Source organism: Triturus cristatus, chromosome 6, assembly GCF_964204655.1.
Source record: "Triturus cristatus chromosome 6, aTriCri1.1, whole genome shotgun sequence".
NCBI lineage: Eukaryota > Metazoa > Chordata > Amphibia > Caudata > Salamandridae > Triturus > Triturus cristatus.
This window is the reverse complement of record NC_140589.1, coordinates 1,093,195,478-1,093,215,795: the sequence shown is the minus strand read 5'-3', so window position 1 is coordinate 1,093,215,795 and position 20,318 is coordinate 1,093,195,478.

Here is a 20,318-nt window from a genome sequence, read left to right as displayed (position 1 = left end):
CTGAGTAAGAGTTAAGACCTTAACCATTAGGCCAGAGTACGAGTCTAAGACCTCAGCTATTAGGCCAGAGTAAGAGTTAAGACCTTAACCATTAGGCCAGAGTAAGAGTTAAGACCTTAACCATTAGGCCAGAGTACGAGTCTAAGACCTTAGCTATTAGGCCAGAGTAAGAGTTAAGACCTTAACCAGTAGGCCATAGTACGAGTCTAAGACCTTAGCTATTAGGCCAGAGTAAGAGTTAAGACCTTAACCAGTAGGCCAGAGTAAGAGTTAAGAACTTAACCTGTAGGCCATAGTACGAGTCTAATACCTTAGCTATTAGGCCAGAGTAAGAGTTAAGACCTTAGCTATTAGGCCAGAGTAAGAGTTAAGACCTTAACCATTAGGCCAAAGTACGAGTCTAAGACCTTAGCTATTAGGCCAGAGTAAGAGTTAAGACCTTAGCTATTAGGCCAGAGTAAAAGTTAAGACCTTAACCAGTAGGCCAGAGTAAGAGTTAAGACCGTAACCATTAGGCCAGAGTACGAGTCTAAGACCTTAGCTATTAGGCCAGAGTAAGAGTTAAGACCTTAACCAGTAGGCCAGTGTAAGAGTTAAGACCTTAACCATTAGGCCAGAGTACGAGTCTAAGACCTTAGCTATTAGGCCAGAGTACGAGTCTAAGAGCTTAGCTATTAGGCCAGAGTAAGAGTTAAGACCTTAGCTATTAGGCCAGAGTAAGAGTTAAGACCTTAGCTATTAGGCCAGAGTACGAGTCTAAGACCTTAGCTATTAGGCCAGAGTACGAGTCTAAGACCTTAGCTATTAGGCCAGAGTAAGAGTTAAGACCTTAGCTATTAGGCCAGAGTAAGAGTTAAGACCTTAGCTATTAGGCCAGAGTACGAGTCTAAGACCTTAGCTATCAGGCCATAGTACGAGTCTTACACCATAGCTATTAGGCCAGAGTAAGAGTTAAGACCTTAACCATTAGGCAAGAGTATGAGTCTAAGACCTTAGCTATTAGGCCAGAGTAAGAGTTAAGACCTTAGCTATTAGGCCAGAGTAAGAGTTAAGACCTTAACCAGTAGGCCAGAGTAAGAGTTAAGACCTTCACCATTAGGCCAGAATACGAGTCTAAGACCTTAGCTATTAGGCCAGAGTAAGAGTTAAGACCTTAGCTATTAGGCCAGAGTAAGAGTTAAGACCTTAACCATTAGGCAAGAGTATGAGTCTAAGACCTTAGCTATTAGGCCAGAGTAAGAGTTAAGACCTTAGCTATTAGGCCAGAGTAAGAGTTAAGACCTTAACCAGTAGGCCAGAGTAAGAGTTAAGACCTTCACCATTAGGCCAGAGTACGAGTCTAAGACCTTAGCTATTAGGCCAGAGTAAGAGTTAAGACCTTAACCAGTAGGCCAGAGTAAGAGTTAAGACCTTAACCATTTGGCCAGAGTACCAGTCTAAGACCTTAGCTATTAGGCCAGAGTAAGAGTTAAGACCTTAGCTATTAGGCCAGAGTAAGAGTTAAGACCTTAACCATTAGGCCAGAGTACGAGTCTAAGACCTTAGCTATTAGGCCAGAGTAAGAGTTAAGACCTTAACCAGTAGGCCAGAGTAAGAGTTAAGAACTTAACCTGTAGGCCATAGTACGAGTCTAAGACCTTAGCTATTAGGCCAGAGTAAGAGTTAAGACCTTAGCTATTAGGCCAGAGAAAGAGTTAAGACCTTAACCAGTAGGCCAGAGTAAGAGTTAAGAACTTAACCTGTAGGCCATAGTACGAGTCTAATACCTTAGCTATTAGGCCAGAGTAAGAGTTAAGACCTTAGCTATTAGGCCAGAGTAAGAGTTAAGACCTTAACCATTAGGCCCAAGTACGAGTCTAAGACCTTAGCTATTAGGCCAGAGTAAGAGTTAGGACCTTAGCTATTAGGCCAGAGTAAAAGTTAAGACCTTAACCAGTAGGCCAGAGTAAGAGTTAAGACCGTAACCATTAGGCCAGAGTACGAGTCTAAGACCTTAGCTATTAGGCCAGAGTAAGAGTTAAGACCTTAACCAGTAGGCCAGTGTAAGAGTTAAGACCTTAACCATTAGGCCAGAGTACGAGTCTAAGACCTTAGCTATTAGGCCAGAGTACGAGTCTAAGATCTTAGCTATTAGGCCAGAGTAAGAGTTAAGACCTTAGCTATTAGGCCAGAGTAAGAGTTAAGACCTTAGCTATTAGGCCAGAGTACGAGTCTAAGACCTTAGCTATTAGGCCAGAGTAAGAGTTAAGACCTTAACCAGTAGGCCAGTGTAAGAGTTAAGACCTTAACCATTAGGCCAGAGTACGAGTCTAAGACCTTAGCTATTAGGCCAGAGTACGAGTCTAAGATCTTAGCTATTAGGCCAGAGTAAGAGTTAAGACCTTAGCTATTAGGCCAGAGTAAGAGTTAAGACCTTAGCTATTAGGCCAGAGTACGAGTCTAAGACCTTAGCTATTAGGCCAGAGTACGAGTCTAAGACCTTAGCTATTAGGCCAGAGTAAGAGTTAAGACCTTAGCTATTAGGCCAGAGTAAGAGTTAAGACCTTAACCATTAGGCAAGAGTATGAGTCTAAGACCTTAGCTATTAGGCCAGAGTAAGAGTTAAGACCTTAGCTATTAGGCCAGAGTAAGAGTTAAGACCTTAACCAGTAGGCCAGAGTAAGAGTTAAGACCTTCACCATTAGGCCAGAGTACGAGTCTAAGACCTTAGCTATTAGGCCAGAGTAAGAGTTAAGACCTTAACCAGTAGGCCAGAGTAAGAGTTAAGACCTTAACCATTTGGCCAGAGTACCAGTCTAAGACCTTAGCTATTAGGCCAGAGTAAGAGTTAAGACCTTAGCTATTAGGCCAGAGTAAGAGTTAAGACCTTAACCATTAGGCCAGAGTACGAGTCTAAGACCTTAGCTATTAGGCCAGAGTAAGAGTTAAGACCTTAACCAGTAGGCCAGAGTAAGAGTTAAGAACTTAACCTGTAGGCCATAGTACGAGTCTAAGACCTTAGCTATTAGGCCAGAGTAAGAGTTAAGACCTTAGCTATTAGGCCAGAGTAAGAGTTAAGACCTTAACCAGTAGGCCAGAGTAAGAGTTAAGAACTTAACCTGTAGGCCATAGTACGAGTCTAATACCTTAGCTATTAGGCCAGAGTAAGAGTTAAGACCTTAGCTATTAGGCCAGAGTAAGAGTTAAGACCTTAACCATTAGGCCAAAGTACGAGTCTAAGACCTTAGCTATTAGGCCAGAGTAAGAGTTAAGACCTTAGCTATTAGGCCAGAGTAAGAGTTAAGACCGTAACCATTAGGCCAGAGTACGAGTCTAAGACCTTAGCTATTAGGCCAGAGTAAGAGTTAAGACCTTAACCAGTAGGCCAGTGTAAGAGTTAAGACCTTAACCATTAGGCCAGAGTACGAGTCTAAGACCTTAGCTATTAGGCCAGAGTACGAGTCTAAGATCTTAGCTATTAGGCCAGAGTAAGAGTTAAGACCTTAGCTATTAGGCCAGAGTAAGAGTTAAGACCTTAGCTATTAGGCCAGAGTACGAGTCTAAGACCTTAGCTATTAGGCCAGAGTACGAGTCTAAGACCTTAGCTATTAGGCCAGAGTAAGAGTTAAGACCTTAGCTATTAGGCCAGAGTAAGAGTTAAGACCTTAACCATTAGGCAAGAGTATGAGTCTAAGACCTTAGCTATTAGGCCAGAGTAAGAGTTAAGACCTTAGCTATTAGGCCAGAGTAAGAGTTAAGACCTTAACCAGTAGGCCAGAGTAAGAGTTAAGACCTTCACCATTAGGCCAGAGTACGAGTCTAAGACCTTAGCTATTAGGCCAGAGTAAGAGTTAAGACCTTAACCAGTAGGCCAGAGTAAGAGTTAAGACCTTAACCATTTGGCCAGAGTACCAGTCTAAGACCTTAGCTATTAGGCCAGAGTAAGAGTTAAGACCTTAGCTATTAGGCCAGAGTAAGAGTTAAGACCTTAACCATTAGGCCAGAGTACGAGTCTAAGACCTTAGCTATTAGGCCAGAGTAAGAGTTAAGACCTTAACCAGTAGGCCAGAGTAAGAGTTAAAACCTTAACCATTAGGCCAGAGTACGAGTCTAAGACCTTAGCTATTAGGCCAGAGTAAGAGTTAAGACCTTGGCTGTTAAGCCAGAGTAAGAGTTAAGACCTTAACCTGTAGGCCATAGTACGAGTCTAAGACCTTAGCTATTAGGCCAGAGTAAGAGTTAAGACCTTAACCAGTAGGCCAGAGTAAGAGTTAAGACCTTAACCTGTAGGCCAGAGTAAGAGTTAAGACCTTAACATGTAGGCCAGAGTACGAGTCTAAGACCTTAGCTATTAGGCCAGAGTAAGAGTTAAGACTTTAGCTATTAGGCCAGAGTAAGAGTTAAGACCATAAGCAGTAGGCCAGAGTACGAGTCTAAGACCTTAGCTATTAGGCCAGAGTAAGAGTTAAGACCTTAACCAGTAGGCCAGAGTAAGAGTTAAGACCTTAACCAGTAGGCCAGAGTACGAGTCTAAGACCTTAGCTATTAGGCCAGAGTAAGAGTTAAGACCTTAACCATTAGGCCAGAGTACGAGTCTAACACCTTAGCTATTAGGCCAGACTAAGAGTTAAGACCTTAACCATCAGGCCAGAGTACGAGTCTAAGACCTTAGCTATTAGGCCAGAGTAAGAGTTAAGACCTTAACCATTAGGCCAGAGTACGAGTCTAACACCTTAGCTATTAGGCCAGAGTAAGAGTTAAGACCTTAACCATTAGGCCAGAGGATGAGTCTAAGACCTTAGCTATTAGGCCAGAATAAGAGTTAAGACCTTAACCAGTAGGCCAGAGTAAGAGTTAAGACCTTAACCTGTAGGCCATAGTACGAGTCTAAGACCTTAGCTATTAGGCCAGAGTAAGAGTTAAGACCTTAGCTATTAGGCCTGAGTAAGAGTTAAGACCTTAACCATTAGGCCAGAGTACGAGTCTAAGACCTTAGCTATTAGGCCAGAGTAAGAGTTAAGACCTTAACCATTAGGCCAGAGTAAGAGTTAAGACCTTAACCATTAGGCCAGAGTACGAGTCTAAGACCTTAGCTATTAGGCCAGAGTAAGAGTTAAGACCTTAACCAGTAGGCCATAGTACGAGTCTAAGACCTTAGCTATTAGGCCAGAGTAAGAGTTAAGACCTTAACCAGTAGGCCAGAGTAAGAGTTAAGACCGTAACCATTAGGCCAGAGTACGAGTCTAAGACCTTAGCTATTAGGCCAGAGTAAGAGTTAAGACCTTAACCAGTAGGCCAGTGTAAGAGTTAAGACCTTAACCATTAGGCCAGAGTACGAGTCTAAGACCTTAGCTATTAGGCCAGAGTACGAGTCTAAGAGCTTAGCTATTAGGCCAGAGTAAGAGTTAAGACCTTAGCTATTAGGCCAGAGTAAGAGTTAAGACCTTAGCTATTAGGCCAGAGTACGAGTCTAAGACCTTAGCTATTAGGCCAGAGTACGAGTCTAAGACCTTAGCTATTAGGCCAGAGTAAGAGTTAAGACCTTAGCTATTAGGCCAGAGTAAGAGTTAAGACCTTAGCTATTAGGCCAGAGTACGAGTCTAAGACCTTAGCTATCAGGCCATAGTACGAGTCTTACACCATAGCTATTAGGCCAGAGTAAGAGTTAAGACCTTAACCATTAGGCAAGAGTATGAGTCTAAGACCTTAGCTATTAGGCCAGAGTAAGAGTTAAGACCTTAGCTATTAGGCCAGAGTAAGAGTTAAGACCTTAACCAGTAGGCCAGAGTAAGAGTTAAGACCTTCACCATTAGGCCAGAATACGAGTCTAAGACCTTAGCTATTAGGCCAGAGTAAGAGTTAAGACCTTAGCTATTAGGCCAGAGTAAGAGTTAAGACCTTAACCATTAGGCAAGAGTATGAGTCTAAGACCTTAGCTATTAGGCCAGAGTAAGAGTTAAGACCTTAGCTATTAGGCCAGAGTAAGAGTTAAGACCTTAACCAGTAGGCCAGAGTAAGAGTTAAGACCTTCACCATTAGGCCAGAGTACGAGTCTAAGACCTTAGCTATTAGGCCAGAGTAAGAGTTAACACCCTAACCAGTAGGCCAGAGTAAGAGTTAAGACCTTAACCATTTGGCCAGAGTACCAGTCTAAGACCTTAGCTATTAGGCCAGAGTAAGAGTTAAGACCTTAGCTATTAGGCCAGAGTAAGAGTTAAGACCTTAACCATTAGGCCAGAGTACGAGTCTAAGACCTTAGCTATTAGGCCAGAGTAAGAGTTAAGACCTTAACCAGTAGGCCAGAGTAAGAGTTAAGAACTTAACCTGTAGGCCATAGTACGAGTCTAAGACCTTAGCTATTAGGCCAGAGTAAGAGTTAAGACCTTAGCTATTAGGCCAGAGAAAGAGTTAAGACCTTAACCAGTAGGCCAGAGTAAGAGTTAAGAACTTAACCTGTAGGCCATAGTACGAGTCTAATACCTTAGCTATTAGGCCAGAGTAAGAGTTAAGACCTTAGCTATTAGGCCAGAGTAAGAGTTAAGACCTTAACCATTAGGCCCAAGTACGAGTCTAAGACCTTAGCTATTAGGCCAGAGTAAGAGTTAGGACCTTAGCTAATAGGCCAGAGTAAAAGTTAAGACCTTAACCAGTAGGCCAGAGTAAGAGTTAAGACCGTAACCATTAGGCCAGAGTACGAGTCTAAGACCTTAGCTATTAGGCCAGAGTAAGAGTTAAGACCTTAACCAGTAGGCCAGTGTAAGAGTTAAGACCTTAACCATTAGGCCAGAGTACGAGTCTAAGACCTTAGCTATTAGGCCAGAGTACGAGTCTAAGATCTTAGCTATTAGGCCAGAGTAAGAGTTAAGACCTTAGCTATTAGGCCAGAGTAAGAGTTAAGACCTTAGCTATTAGGCCAGAGTACGAGTCTAAGACCTTAGCTATTAGGCCAGAGTAAGAGTTAAGACCTTAACCAGTAGGCCAGTGTAAGAGTTAAGACCTTAACCATTAGGCCAGAGTACGAGTCTAAGACCTTAGCTATTAGGCCAGAGTACGAGTCTAAGATCTTAGCTATTAGGCCAGAGTAAGAGTTAAGACCTTAGCTATTAGGCCAGAGTAAGAGTTAAGACCTTAGCTATTAGGCCAGAGTACGAGTCTAAGACCTTAGCTATTAGGCCAGAGTACGAGTCTAAGACCTTAGCTATTAGGCCAGAGTAAGAGTTAAGACCTTAGCTATTAGGCCAGAGTAAGAGTTAAGACCTTAACCATTAGGCAAGAGTATGAGTCTAAGACCTTAGCTATTAGGCCAGAGTAAGAGTTAAGACCTTAGCTATTAGGCCAGAGTAAGAGTTAAGACCTTAACCAGTAGGCCAGAGTAAGAGTTAAGACCTTCACCATTAGGCCAGAGTACGAGTCTAAGACCTTAGCTATTAGGCCAGAGTAAGAGTTAAGACCTTAACCAGTAGGCCAGAGTAAGAGTTAAGACCTTAACCATTTGGCCAGAGTACCAGTCTAAGACCTTAGCTATTAGGCCAGAGTAAGAGTTAAGACCTTAGCTATTAGGCCAGAGTAAGAGTTAAGACCTTAACCATTAGGCCAGAGTACGAGTCTAAGACCTTAGCTATTAGGCCAGAGTAAGAGTTAAGACCTTAACCAGTAGGCCAGAGTAAGAGTTAAGAACTTAACCTGTAGGCCATAGTACGAGTCTAAGACCTTAGCTATTAGGCCAGAGTAAGAGTTAAGACCTTAGCTATTAGGCCAGAGTAAGAGTTAAGACCTTAACCAGTAGGCCAGAGTAAGAGTTAAGAACTTAACCTGTAGGCCATAGTACGAGTCTAATACCTTAGCTATTAGGCCAGAGTAAGAGTTAAGACCTTAGCTATTAGGCCAGAGTAAGAGTTAAGACCTTAACCATTAGGCCAAAGTACGAGTCTAAGACCTTAGCTATTAGGCCAGAGTAAGAGTTAAGACCTTAGCTATTAGGCCAGAGTAAGAGTTAAGACCGTAACCATTAGGCCAGAGTACGAGTCTAAGACCTTAGCTATTAGGCCAGAGTAAGAGTTAAGACCTTAACCAGTAGGCCAGTGTAAGAGTTAAGACCTTAACCATTAGGCCAGAGTACGAGTCTAAGACCTTAGCTATTAGGCCAGAGTACGAGTCTAAGATCTTAGCTATTAGGCCAGAGTAAGAGTTAAGACCTTAGCTATTAGGCCAGAGTAAGAGTTAAGACCTTAGCTATTAGGCCAGAGTACGAGTCTAAGACCTTAGCTATTAGGCCAGAGTACGAGTCTAAGACCTTAGCTATTAGGCCAGAGTAAGAGTTAAGACCTTAGCTATTAGGCCAGAGTAAGAGTTAAGACCTTAACCATTAGGCAAGAGTATGAGTCTAAGACCTTAGCTATTAGGCCAGAGTAAGAGTTAAGACCTTAGCTATTAGGCCAGAGTAAGAGTTAAGACCTTAACCAGTAGGCCAGAGTAAGAGTTAAGACCTTCACCATTAGGCCAGAGTACGAGTCTAAGACCTTAGCTATTAGGCCAGAGTAAGAGTTAAGACCTTAACCAGTAGGCCAGAGTAAGAGTTAAGACCTTAACCATTTGGCCAGAGTACCAGTCTAAGACCTTAGCTATTAGGCCAGAGTAAGAGTTAAGACCTTAGCTATTAGGCCAGAGTAAGAGTTAAGACCTTAACCATTAGGCCAGAGTACGAGTCTAAGACCTTAGCTATTAGGCCAGAGTAAGAGTTAAGACCTTAACCAGTAGGCCAGAGTAAGAGTTAAAACCTTAACCATTAGGCCAGAGTACGAGTCTAAGACCTTAGCTATTAGGCCAGAGTAAGAGTTAAGACCTTGGCTGTTAAGCCAGAGTAAGAGTTAAGACCTTAACCTGTAGGCCATAGTACGAGTCTAAGACCTTAGCTATTAGGCCAGAGTAAGAGTTAAGACCTTAACCAGTAGGCCAGAGTAAGAGTTAAGACCTTAACCTGTAGGCCAGAGTAAGAGTTAAGACCTTAACATGTAGGCCAGAGTACGAGTCTAAGACCTTAGCTATTAGGCCAGAGTAAGAGTTAAGACTTTAGCTATTAGGCCAGAGTAAGAGTTAAGACCATAAGCAGTAGGCCAGAGTACGAGTCTAAGACCTTAGCTATTAGGCCAGAGTAAGAGTTAAGACCTTAACCAGTAGGCCAGAGTAAGAGTTAAGACCTTAACCAGTAGGCCAGAGTACGAGTCTAAGACCTTAGCTATTAGGCCAGAGTAAGAGTTAAGACCTTAACCATTAGGCCAGAGTACGAGTCTAACACCTTAGCTATTAGGCCAGACTAAGAGTTAAGACCTTAACCATCAGGCCAGAGTACGAGTCTAAGACCTTAGCTATTAGGCCAGAGTAAGAGTTAAGACCTTAACCATTAGGCCAGAGTACGAGTCTAACACCTTAGCTATTAGGCCAGAGTAAGAGTTAAGACCTTAACCATTAGGCCAGAGGATGAGTCTAATACCTTAGCTATTAGGCCAGAATAAGAGTTAAGACCTTAACCAGTAGGCCAGAGTAAGAGTTAAGACCTTAACCTGTAGGCCATAGTACGAGTATAAGACCTTAGCTATTAGGCCAGAGTAAGAGTTAAGACCTTAGCTATTAGGCCTGAGTAAGAGTTAAGACCTTAACCATTAGGCCAGAGTACGAGTCTAAAACCTTAGCTATTAGGCCAGAGTAAGAGTTAAGACCTTAACCATTAGGCCAGAGTAAGAGTTAAGACCTTAACCATTAGGCCAGAGTACGAGTCTAAGACCTTAGCTATTAGGCCAGAGTAAGAGTTAAGACCTTAACCAGTAGGCCATAGTACGAGTCTAAGACCTTAGCTATTAGGCCAGAGTAAGAGTTAAGACCTTAACCAGTAGGCCAGAGTAAGAGTTAAGAACTTAACCTGTAGGCCATAGTACGAGTCTAATACCTTAGCTATTAGGCCAGAGTAAGAGTTAAGACCTTAGCTATTAGGCCAGAGTAAGAGTTAAGACCTTAACCATTAGGCCAAAGTACGAGTCTAAGACCTTAGCTATTAGGCCAGAGTAAGAGTTAAGACCTTAGCTATTAGGCCAGAGTAAAAGTTAAGACCTTAACCAGTAGGCCAGAGTAAGAGTTAAGACCGTAACCATTAGGCCAGAGTACGAGTCTAAGACCTTAGCTATTAGGCCAGAGTAAGAGTTAAGACCTTAACCAGTAGGCCAGTGTAAGAGTTAAGACCTTAACCATTAGGCCAGAGTACGAGTCTAAGACCTTAGCTATTAGGCCAGAGTACGAGTCTAAGATCTTAGCTATTAGGCCAGAGTAAGAGTTAAGACCTTAGCTATTAGGCCAGAGTAAGAGTTAAGACCTTAGCTATTAGGCCAGAGTACGAGTCTAAGACCTTAGCTATTAGGCCAGAGTACGAGTCTAAGACCTTAGCTATTAGGCCAGAGTAAGAGTTAAGACCTTAGCTATTAGGCCAGAGTAAGAGTTAAGACCTTAGCTATTAGGCCAGAGTACGAGTCTAAGACCTTAGCTATCAGGCCATAGTACGAGTCTTACACCATAGCTATTAGGCCAGAGTAAGAGTTAAGACCTTAACCATTAGGCAAGAGTATGAGTCTAAGACCTTAGCTATTAGGCCAGAGTAAGAGTTAAGACCTTAGCTATTAGGCCAGAGTAAGAGTTAAGACCTTAACCAGTAGGCCAGAGTAAGAGTTAAGACCTTCACCATTAGGCCAGAATACGAGTCTAAGACCTTAGCTATTAGGCCAGAGTAAGAGTTAAGACCTTAGCTATTAGGCCAGAGTAAGAGTTAAGACCTTAACCATTAGGCAAGAGTATGAGTCTAAGACCTTAGCTATTAGGCCAGAGTAAGAGTTAAGACCTTAGCTATTAGGCCAGAGTAAGAGTTAAGACCTTAACCAGTAGGCCAGAGTAAGAGTTAAGACCTTCACCATTAGGCCAGAGTACGAGTCTAAGACCTTAGCTATTAGGCCAGAGTAAGAGTTAAGACCTTAACCAGTAGGCCAGAGTAAGAGTTAAGACCTTAACCATTTGGCCAGAGTACCAGTCTAAGACCTTAGCTATTAGGCCAGAGTAAGAGTTAAGACCTTAGCTATTAGGCCAGAGTAAGAGTTAAGACCTTAACCATTAGGCCAGAGTACGAGTCTAAGACCTTAGCTATTAGGCCAGAGTAAGAGTTAAGACCTTAACCAGTAGGCCAGAGTAAGAGTTAAGAACTTAACCTGTAGGCCATAGTACGAGTCTAAGACCTTAGCTATTAGGCCAGAGTAAGAGTTAAGACCTTAGCTATTAGGCCAGAGAAAGAGTTAAGACCTTAACCAGTAGGCCAGAGTAAGAGTTAAGAACTTAACCTGTAGGCCATAGTACGAGTCTAATACCTTAGCTATTAGGCCAGAGTAAGAGTTAAGACCTTAGCTATTAGGCCAGAGTAAGAGTTAAGACCTTAACCATTAGGCCCAAGTACGAGTCTAAGACCTTAGCTATTAGGCCAGAGTAAGAGTTAGGACCTTAGCTATTAGGCCAGAGTAAAAGTTAAGACCTTAACCAGTAGGCCAGAGTAAGAGTTAAGACCGTAACCATTAGGCCAGAGTACGAGTCTAAGACCTTAGCTATTAGGCCAGAGTAAGAGTTAAGACCTTAACCAGTAGGCCAGTGTAAGAGTTAAGACCTTAACCATTAGGCCAGAGTACGAGTCTAAGACCTTAGCTATTAGGCCAGAGTACGAGTCTAAGATCTTAGCTATTAGGCCAGAGTAAGAGTTAAGACCTTAGCTATTAGGCCAGAGTAAGAGTTAAGACCTTAGCTATTAGGCCAGAGTACGAGTCTAAGACCTTAGCTATTAGGCCAGAGTACGAGTCTAAGACCTTAGCTATTAGGCCAGAGTAAGAGTTAAGACCTTAACCAGTAGGCCAGTGTAAGAGTTAAGACCTTAACCATTAGGCCAGAGTACGAGTCTAAGACCTTAGCTATTAGGCCAGAGTACGAGTCTAAGATCTTAGCTATTAGGCCAGAGTAAGAGTTAAGACCTTAGCTATTAGGCCAGAGTAAGAGTTAAGACCTTAGCTATTAGGCCAGAGTACGAGTCTAAGACCTTAGCTATTAGGCCAGAGTACGAGTCTAAGACCTTAGCTATTAGGCCAGAGTAAGAGTTAAGACCTTAGCTATTAGGCCAGAGTAAGAGTTAAGACCTTAACCATTAGGCAAGAGTATGAGTCTAAGACCTTAGCTATTAGGCCAGAGTAAGAGTTAAGACCTTAGCTATTAGGCCAGAGTAAGAGTTAAGACCTTAACCAGTAGGCCAGAGTAAGAGTTAAGACCTTCACCATTAGGCCAGAGTACGAGTCTAAGACCTTAGCTATTAGGCCAGAGTAAGAGTTAAGACCTTAACCAGTAGGCCAGAGTAAGAGTTAAGACCTTAACCATTTGGCCAGAGTACCAGTCTAAGACCTTAGCTATTAGGCCAGAGTAAGAGTTAAGACCTTAGCTGTTAGGCCAGAGTAAGAGTTAAGACCTTAACCATTAGGCCAGAGTACGAGTCTAAGACCTTAGCTATTAGGCCAGAGTACGAGTCTAAGGTCTTAGCTATTAGGCCAGAGTAAGAGTTAAGACCTTAGCTATTAGGCCAGAGTAAGAGTTAAGACCTTAGCTATTAGGCCAGAGTACGAGTCTTAGACCTTAGCTATTAGGCCAGAGTACGAGTCTAAGACCTTAGCTATTAGGCCAGAGTAAGAGTTAAGACCTTAGCTATTAGGCCAGAGTAAGAGTTAAGACCTTAGCTATTAGGCCAGAGTACGAGTCTAAGACCTTAGCTATCAGGCCATAGTACGAGTCTTACACCATAGCTATTAGGCCAGAGTAAGAGTTAAGACCTTAACCATTAGGCAAGAGTATGAGTCTAAGACCTTAGCTATTAGGCCAGAGTAAGAGTTAAGACCTTAGCTATTAGGCCAGAGTAAGAGTTAAGACCTTAACCAGTAGGCCAGAGTAAGAGTTAAGACCTTCACCATTAGGCCAGAGTACGAGTCTAAGACCTTAGCTATTAGGCCAGAGTAAGAGTTAAGACCTTAACCAGTAGGCCAGAGTAAGAGTTAAGACCTTAACCATTTGGCCAGAGTACCAGTCTAAGACCTTAGCTATTAGGCCAGAGTAAGAGTTAAGACCTTAGCTATTAGGCCAGAGTAAGAGTTAAGACCTTAACCATTAGGCCAGAGTACGAGTCTAAGACCTTAGCTATTAGGCCAGAGTAAGAGTTAAGACGTTAACCAGTAGACCAGAGTAAGAGTTAAGAACTTAACCTGTAGGCCATAGTACGAGTCTAAGACCTTAGCTATTAGGCCAGAGTAAGAGTTAAGACCTTAGCTATTAGGCCAGAGTAAGAGTTAAGACCTTAACCATTAGGCCAAAGTACGAGCCTAAGACCTTAGCTATTAGGCCAGAGTAAGAGTTAAGACCTTAGCTATTAGGCCATAGTAAAAGTTAAGACCTTAACCAGTAGGCCAGAGTAAGAGTTAAGACCTTAACCATTAGGCCAGAGTACGAGTCTAAGACCTTAGCTATTAGGCCAGAGTAAGAGTTAAGACCTTAACCAGTAGGCCAGTGTAAGAGTTAACACCTTAACCATTAGGCCAGAGTATGAGTCTAAGACCTTAGCTATTAGGCCAGAGTAAGAGTTAAGACCTTAACCAGTAGGCCAGTGTAAGAGTTAAGACCTTAACCATTAGGCCAGAGTACGAGTCTAAGACCTTAGCTATTAGGCCAGAGTACTAGTCTAAGACCTTAGCTATTAGGCCAGAGTAAGAGTTAAGACCTTAGCTATTAGGCCAGAGTAAGAGTTAAGACCTTAGCTATTAGGCCAGAGTAAGAGTTAAGACCTTAACCAGTAGGCCAGTGTAAGAGTTAAGACCTTAACCATTAGGCGAGAGTACAAGTCTAAGACCTTAGCTATTAGGCCAGAGTACGAGTCTAAGACCTTAGCTATTAGGCCAGAGTAAGAGTTAAGACCTTCGCTATTAGGCCAGAGTAAGAGTTAAGACCTTAACCATAAGGACAGAGTATGAGTCTAAGACCTTAGCTATTAGGCCAGAGTAAGAGTTAAGACCTTAACCTGAAGGCCATAGTACAAGTCTAAGACCTTGGCTATTAGGCCAGAGTAAGAGTCAAGACCTTAACCATTAGGCCAGAGTAAGAGTTAAGACCTTAACCATTAGGCCAGAGTACGAGTCTAAGACCTTAGCTATTAGGCCAGAGTAAGAGTTAAGACCTTAGCTATTAGGCCAGAGTAAGAGTTAAGACCTTAACCAGTAGGCCAGAGTAAGAGTTAAAACCTTAACCATTAGGCCAGAGTACGAGTCTAAGACCTTAGCTATTAGGCCAGAGTAAGAGTTAAGACCTTGGCTGTTAAGCCAGAGTAAGAGTTAAGACCTTAACCTGTAGGCCATAGTACGAGTCTAAGACCTTAGCTATTAGGCCAGAGTAAGAGTTAAGACCTTAACCAGTAGGCCAGAGTAAGAGTTAAGACCTTAACCTGTAGGCCAGAGTAAGAGTTAAGACCTTAACATGTAGGCCAGAGTACGAGTCTAAGACCTTAGCTATTAGGCCAGAGTAAGAGTTAAGACTTTAGCTATTAGGCCAGAGTAAGAGTTAAGACCATAAGCAGTAGGCCAGAGTACGAGTCTAAGACCTTAGCTATTAGGCCAGAGTAAGAGTTAAGACCTTAACCAGTAGGCCAGAGTAAGAGTTAAGACCTTAACCAGTAGGCCAGAGTACGAGTCTAAGACCTTAGCTATTAGGCCAGAGTAAAACTTAAGACCTTAACCAGTAGGCCAGAGTAAGAGTTAAGACCTTAACCTGTAGGCCATAGTACGAGTCTAAGACCTTAGCTATTAGGCCAGAGTAAGAGTTAAGACCTTAGCTATTAGGCCAGAGTATGAGTTAAGACCTTAACCATTAAGCCAGAGTACGAGTCTAAGACCTTAGCTATTTAGCCAGAGTAAGAGTTAAGACCTTAGCTATTAGGCCAGAGTAAGAGTTAAGACCTTAACCATTAGGCCAGAGTACGAGTCTAAGATGTTAGCTATTAGGCCAGAGTAAGAGTTAAGACCTTAACCAGTAGGCCAGAGTAAGAGTTAAGACCTTAACCATTAGTCCAGAGTACGAGTCTAAGACCTTAGCTATTCGGCCAGAGTAAGAGTTAAGACCTTAACCATTAGGCCAGAGTACGAGTCTAAGACCTTAGCTATTAGGCCAGAGTAAGAGTTAAGACCTTAACCTGTAGGCCATAGTACGAGTATAAGACCTTAGCTATTAGGCTAGAGTAAGAGTTAAGAACTTAGCTATCAGGCCAGAGTAAGAGTTAAGACCTTAACCAGTAGGCCAGAGTAAGAGTTAAGACCTTAACCTGTAGGCCAGAGTAGGAATTAAGACCTAAACCTGTAGGCCATACTATGAGTCTAAGACCATAGCTAATAGGCCAGAGTAAGAGTTAAGACCTTAGCTATTACGCCAGAGTAAGAGTTAAGACCTTAACCAGTAGGCCAGAGTAAGAGTTAAGACCTTAACCTGAAGGCCATAGTACGAGTCTAAGACCTTAGCTATTAGGCCAGAGTAAGAGTCAAGACCTTAGCTATTAGGCCAGAGTAAGAGTTAAGACCTTAACCTGTAGGCCAGAGTACGAGTCCAAGACCTTAGCTATTAGGCCAGAGTAAGAGTCAAGACCTTAGCTATTAGGCCAGAGTAAGAGTTAAGACCTTAACCTGTAGGCCAGAGTACGGGTCTAAGACTTTAGCTATTAGGCCAGAGTAAGAATTAAGACCTTAACCATTAGGCCAGAGTATGAGTCTAAGACCTTAGCTATTAGGCCAGAGTACGAGTCTAAGACCTTAGCTATTAGGCCACAGTAAGAGTTAAGACCTTAACCATTAGGCCAGAGTACGAGTCTAAGATCTTAGCTATCAGGCCATAGTACGAGTCTTACACCATAGCTATTAGGCCAGAGTAAGAGTTAAGACCTTAACCATTAGGCAAGAATACGAGTCTAAGACCTTAGCTATTAGGCCAGAGTAAGAGTTAAGACCTTAACCATTAGGCCAGAGTAAGAGTTAAGACCTTAACCATTAGGCCAGAGTAAGAGTCTAAGACCTTAACCATTATGTCAGAGTAAGAGTCTAAGACCTTAGCTATTAGGCCAGACTAAGAGTTAAGACCTTAACCATCAGGCCAGAGTACGAGTCTAAGACCTTAGCTATTAGGCCAGAGTAAGAGTTAAGACCTTAACCATTAGGCCAGAGTACGAGTCTAACACCTTAGCTATTAGGCCAGAGTAAGAGTTAAGACCTTAACCATTAGGCCAGAGGATGAGTCTAAGACCTTAGCTATTAGGCCAGAATAAGAGTTAAGACCTTAACCAGTAGGCCAGAGTAAGAGTTAAGACCTTAACCTGTAGGCCATAGTACGAGTCTAAGACCTTAGCTATTAGGCCAGAGTAAGAGTTAAGACCTTAGCTATTAGGCCTGAGTAAGAGTTAAGACCTTAACCATTAGGCCAGAGTACGAGTCTAAGACCTCAGCTATTAGGCCAGAGTAAGAGTTAAGACCTTAACCATTAGGCCAGAGTAAGAGTTAAGACCTTAACCATTAGGCCAGAGTACGAGTCTAAGACCTTAGCTATTAGGCCAGAGTAAGAGTTAAGACCTTAACCAGTAGGCCATAGTACGAGTCTAAGACCTTAGCTATTAGGCCAGAGTAAGAGTTAAGACCTTAACCAGTAGGCCAGAGTAAGAGTTAAGAACTTAACCTGTAGGCCATAGTACGAGTCTAATACCTTAGCTATTAGGCCAGAGTAAGAGTTAAGACCTTAGCTATTAGGCCAGAGTAAGAGTTAAGACCTTAACCATTAGGCCAAAGTACGAGTCTAAGACCTTAGCTATTAGGCCAGAGTAAGAGTTAAGACCTTAGCTATTAGGCCAGAGTAAAAGTTAAGACCTTAACCAGTAGGCCAGAGTAAGAGTTAAGACCGTAACCATTAGGCCAGAGTACGAGTCTAAGACCTTAGCTATTAGGCCAGAGTAAGAGTTAAGACCTTAACCAGTAGGCCAGTGTAAGAGTTAAGACCTTAACCATTAGGCCAGAGTACGAGTCTAAGACCTTAGCTATTAGGCCAGAGTACGAGTCTAAGAGCTTAGCTATTAGGCCAGAGTAAGAGTTAAGACCTTAGCTATTAGGCCAGAGTAAGAGTTAAGACCTTAGCTATTAGGCCAGAGTACGAGTCTAAGACCTTAGCTATTAGGCCAGAGTACGAGTCTAAGACCTTAGCTATTAGGCCAGAGTAAGAGTTAAGACCTTAGCTATTAGGCCAGAGTAAGAGTTAAGACCTTAGCTATTAGGCCAGAGTACGAGTCTAAGACCTTAGCTATCAGGCCATAGTACGAGTCTTACACCATAGCTATTAGGCCAGAGTAAGAGTTAAGACCTTAACCATTAGGCAAGAGTATGAGTCTAAGACCTTAGCTATTAGGCCAGAGTAAGAGTTAAGACCTTAGCTATTAGGCCAGAGTAAGAGTTAAGACCTTAACCAGTAGGCCAGAGTAAGAGTTAAGACCTTCACCATTAGGCCAGAATACGAGTCTAAGACCTTAGCTATTAGGCCAGAGTAAGAGTTAAGACCTTAGCTATTAGGCCAGAGTAAGAGTTAAGACCTTAACCATTAGGCAAGAGTATGAGTCTAAGACCTTAGCTATTAGGCCAGAGTAAGAGTTAAGACCTTAGCTATTAGGCCAGAGTAAGAGTTAAGACCTTAACCAGTAGGCCAGAGTAAGAGTTAAGACCTTCACCATTAGGCCAGAGTACGAGTCTAAGACCTTAGCTATTAGGCCAGAGTAAGAGTTAAGACCTTAACCAGTAGGCCAGAGTAAGAGTTAAGACCTTAACCATTTGGCCAGAGTACCAGTCTAAGACCTTAGCTATTAGGCCAGAGTAAGAGTTAAGACCTTAGCTATTAGGCCAGAGTAAGAGTTAAGACCTTAACCATTAGGCCAGAGTACGAGTCTAAGACCTTAGCTATTAGGCCAGAGTAAGAGTTAAGACCTTAACCAGTAGGCCAGAGTAAGAGTTAAGAACTTAACCTGTAGGCCATAGTACGAGTCTAAGACCTTAGCTATTAGGCCAGAGTAAGAGTTAAGACCTTAGCTATTAGGCCAGAGAAAGAGTTAAGACCTTAACCAGTAGGCCAGAGTAAGAGTTAAGAACTTAACCTGTAGGCCATAGTACGAGTCTAATACCTTAGCTATTAGGCCAGAGTAAGAGTTAAGACCTTAGCTATTAGGCCAGAGTAAGAGTTAAGACCTTAACCATTAGGCCCAAGTACGAGTCTAAGACCTTAGCTATTAGGCCAGAGTAAGAGTTAGGACCTTAGCTATTAGGCCAGAGTAAAAGTTAAGACCTTAACCAGTAGGCCAGAGTAAGAGTTAAGACCGTAACCATTAGGCCAGAGTACGAGTCTAAGACCTTAGCTATTAGGCCAGAGTAAGAGTTAAGACCTTAACCAGTAGGCCAGTGTAAGAGTTAAGACCTTAACCATTAGGCCAGAGTACGAGTCTAAGACCTTAGCTATTAGGCCAGAGTACGAGTCTAAGATCTTAGCTATTAGGCCAGAGTAAGAGTTAAGACCTTAGCTATTAGGCCAGAGTAAGAGTTAAGACCTTAGCTATTAGGCCAGAGTACGAGTCTAAGACCTTAGCTATTAGGCCAGAGTAAGAGTTAAGACCTTAACCAGTAGGCCAGTGTAAGAGTTAAGACCTTAACCATTAGGCCAGAGTACGAGTCTAAGACCTTAGCTATTAGGCCAGAGTACGAGTCTAAGATCTTAGCTATTAGGCCAGAGTAAGAGTTAAGACCTTAGCTATTAGGCCAGAGTAAGAGTTAAGACCTTAGCTATTAGGCCAGAGTACGAGTCTAAGACCTTAGCTATTAGGCCAGAGTACGAGTCTAAGACCTTAGCTATTAGGCCAGAGTAAGAGTTAAGACCTTAGCTATTAGGCCAGAGTAAGAGTTAAGACCTTAACCATTAGGCAAGAGTATGAGTCTAAGACCTTAGCTATTAGGCCAGAGTAAGAGTTAAGACCTTAGCTATTAGGCCAGAGTAAGAGTTAAGACCTTAACCAGTAGGCCAGAGTAAGAGTTAAGACCTTCACCATTAGGCCAGAGTACGAGTCTAAGACCTTAGCTATTAGGCCAGAGTAAGAGTTAAGACCTTAACCAGTAGGCCAGAGTAAGAGTTAAGACCTTAACCATTTGGCCAGAGTACCAGTCTAAGACCTTAGCTATTAGGCCAGAGTAAGAGTTAAGACCTTAGCTATTAGGCCAGAGTAAGAGTTAAGACCTTAACCATTAGGCCAGAGTACGAGTCTAAGACCTTAGCTATTAGGCCAGAGTAAGAGTTAAGACCTTAACCAGTAGGCCAGAGTAAGAGTTAAGAACTTAACCTGTAGGCCATAGTACGAGTCTAAGACCTTAGCTATTAGGCCAGAGTAAGAGTTAAGACCTTAGCTATTAGGCCAGAGTAAGAGTTAAGACCTTAACCAGTAGGCCAGAGTAAGAGTTAAGAACTTAACCTGTAGGCCATAGTACGAGTCTAATACCTTCGCTATTAGGCCAGAGTAAGAGTTAAGACCTTAGCTATTAGGCCAGAGTAAGAGTTAAGACCTTAACCATTAGGCCAAAGTACGAGTCTAAGACCTTAGCTATTAGGCCAGAGTAAGAGTTAAGACCTTAGCTATTAGGCCAGAGTAAGAGTTAAGACCGTAACCATTAGGCCAGAGTACGAGTCTAAGACCTTAGCTATTAGGCCAGAGTAAGAGTTAAGACCTTAACCAGTAGGCCAGTGTAAGAGTTAAGACCTTAACCATTAGGCCAGAGTACGAGTCTAAGACCTTAGCTATTAGGCCAGAGTACGAGTCTAAGATCTTAGCTATTAGGCCAGAGTAAGAGTTAAGACCTTAGCTATTAGGCCAGAGTAAGAGTTAAGACCTTAGCTATTAGGCCAGAGTACGAGTCTAAGACCTTAGCTATTAGGCCAGAGTACGAGTCTAAGACCTTAGCTATTAGGCCAGAGTAAGAGTTAAGACCTTAGCTATTAGGCCAGAGTAAGAGTTAAGACCTTAACCATTAGGCAAGAGTATGAGTCTAAGACCTTAGCTATTAGGCCAGAGTAAGAGTTAAGACCTTAGCTATTAGGCCAGAGTAAGAGTTAAGACCTTAACCAGTAGGCCAGAGTAAGAGTTAAGACCTTCACCATTAGGCCAGAGTACGAGTCTAAGACCTTAG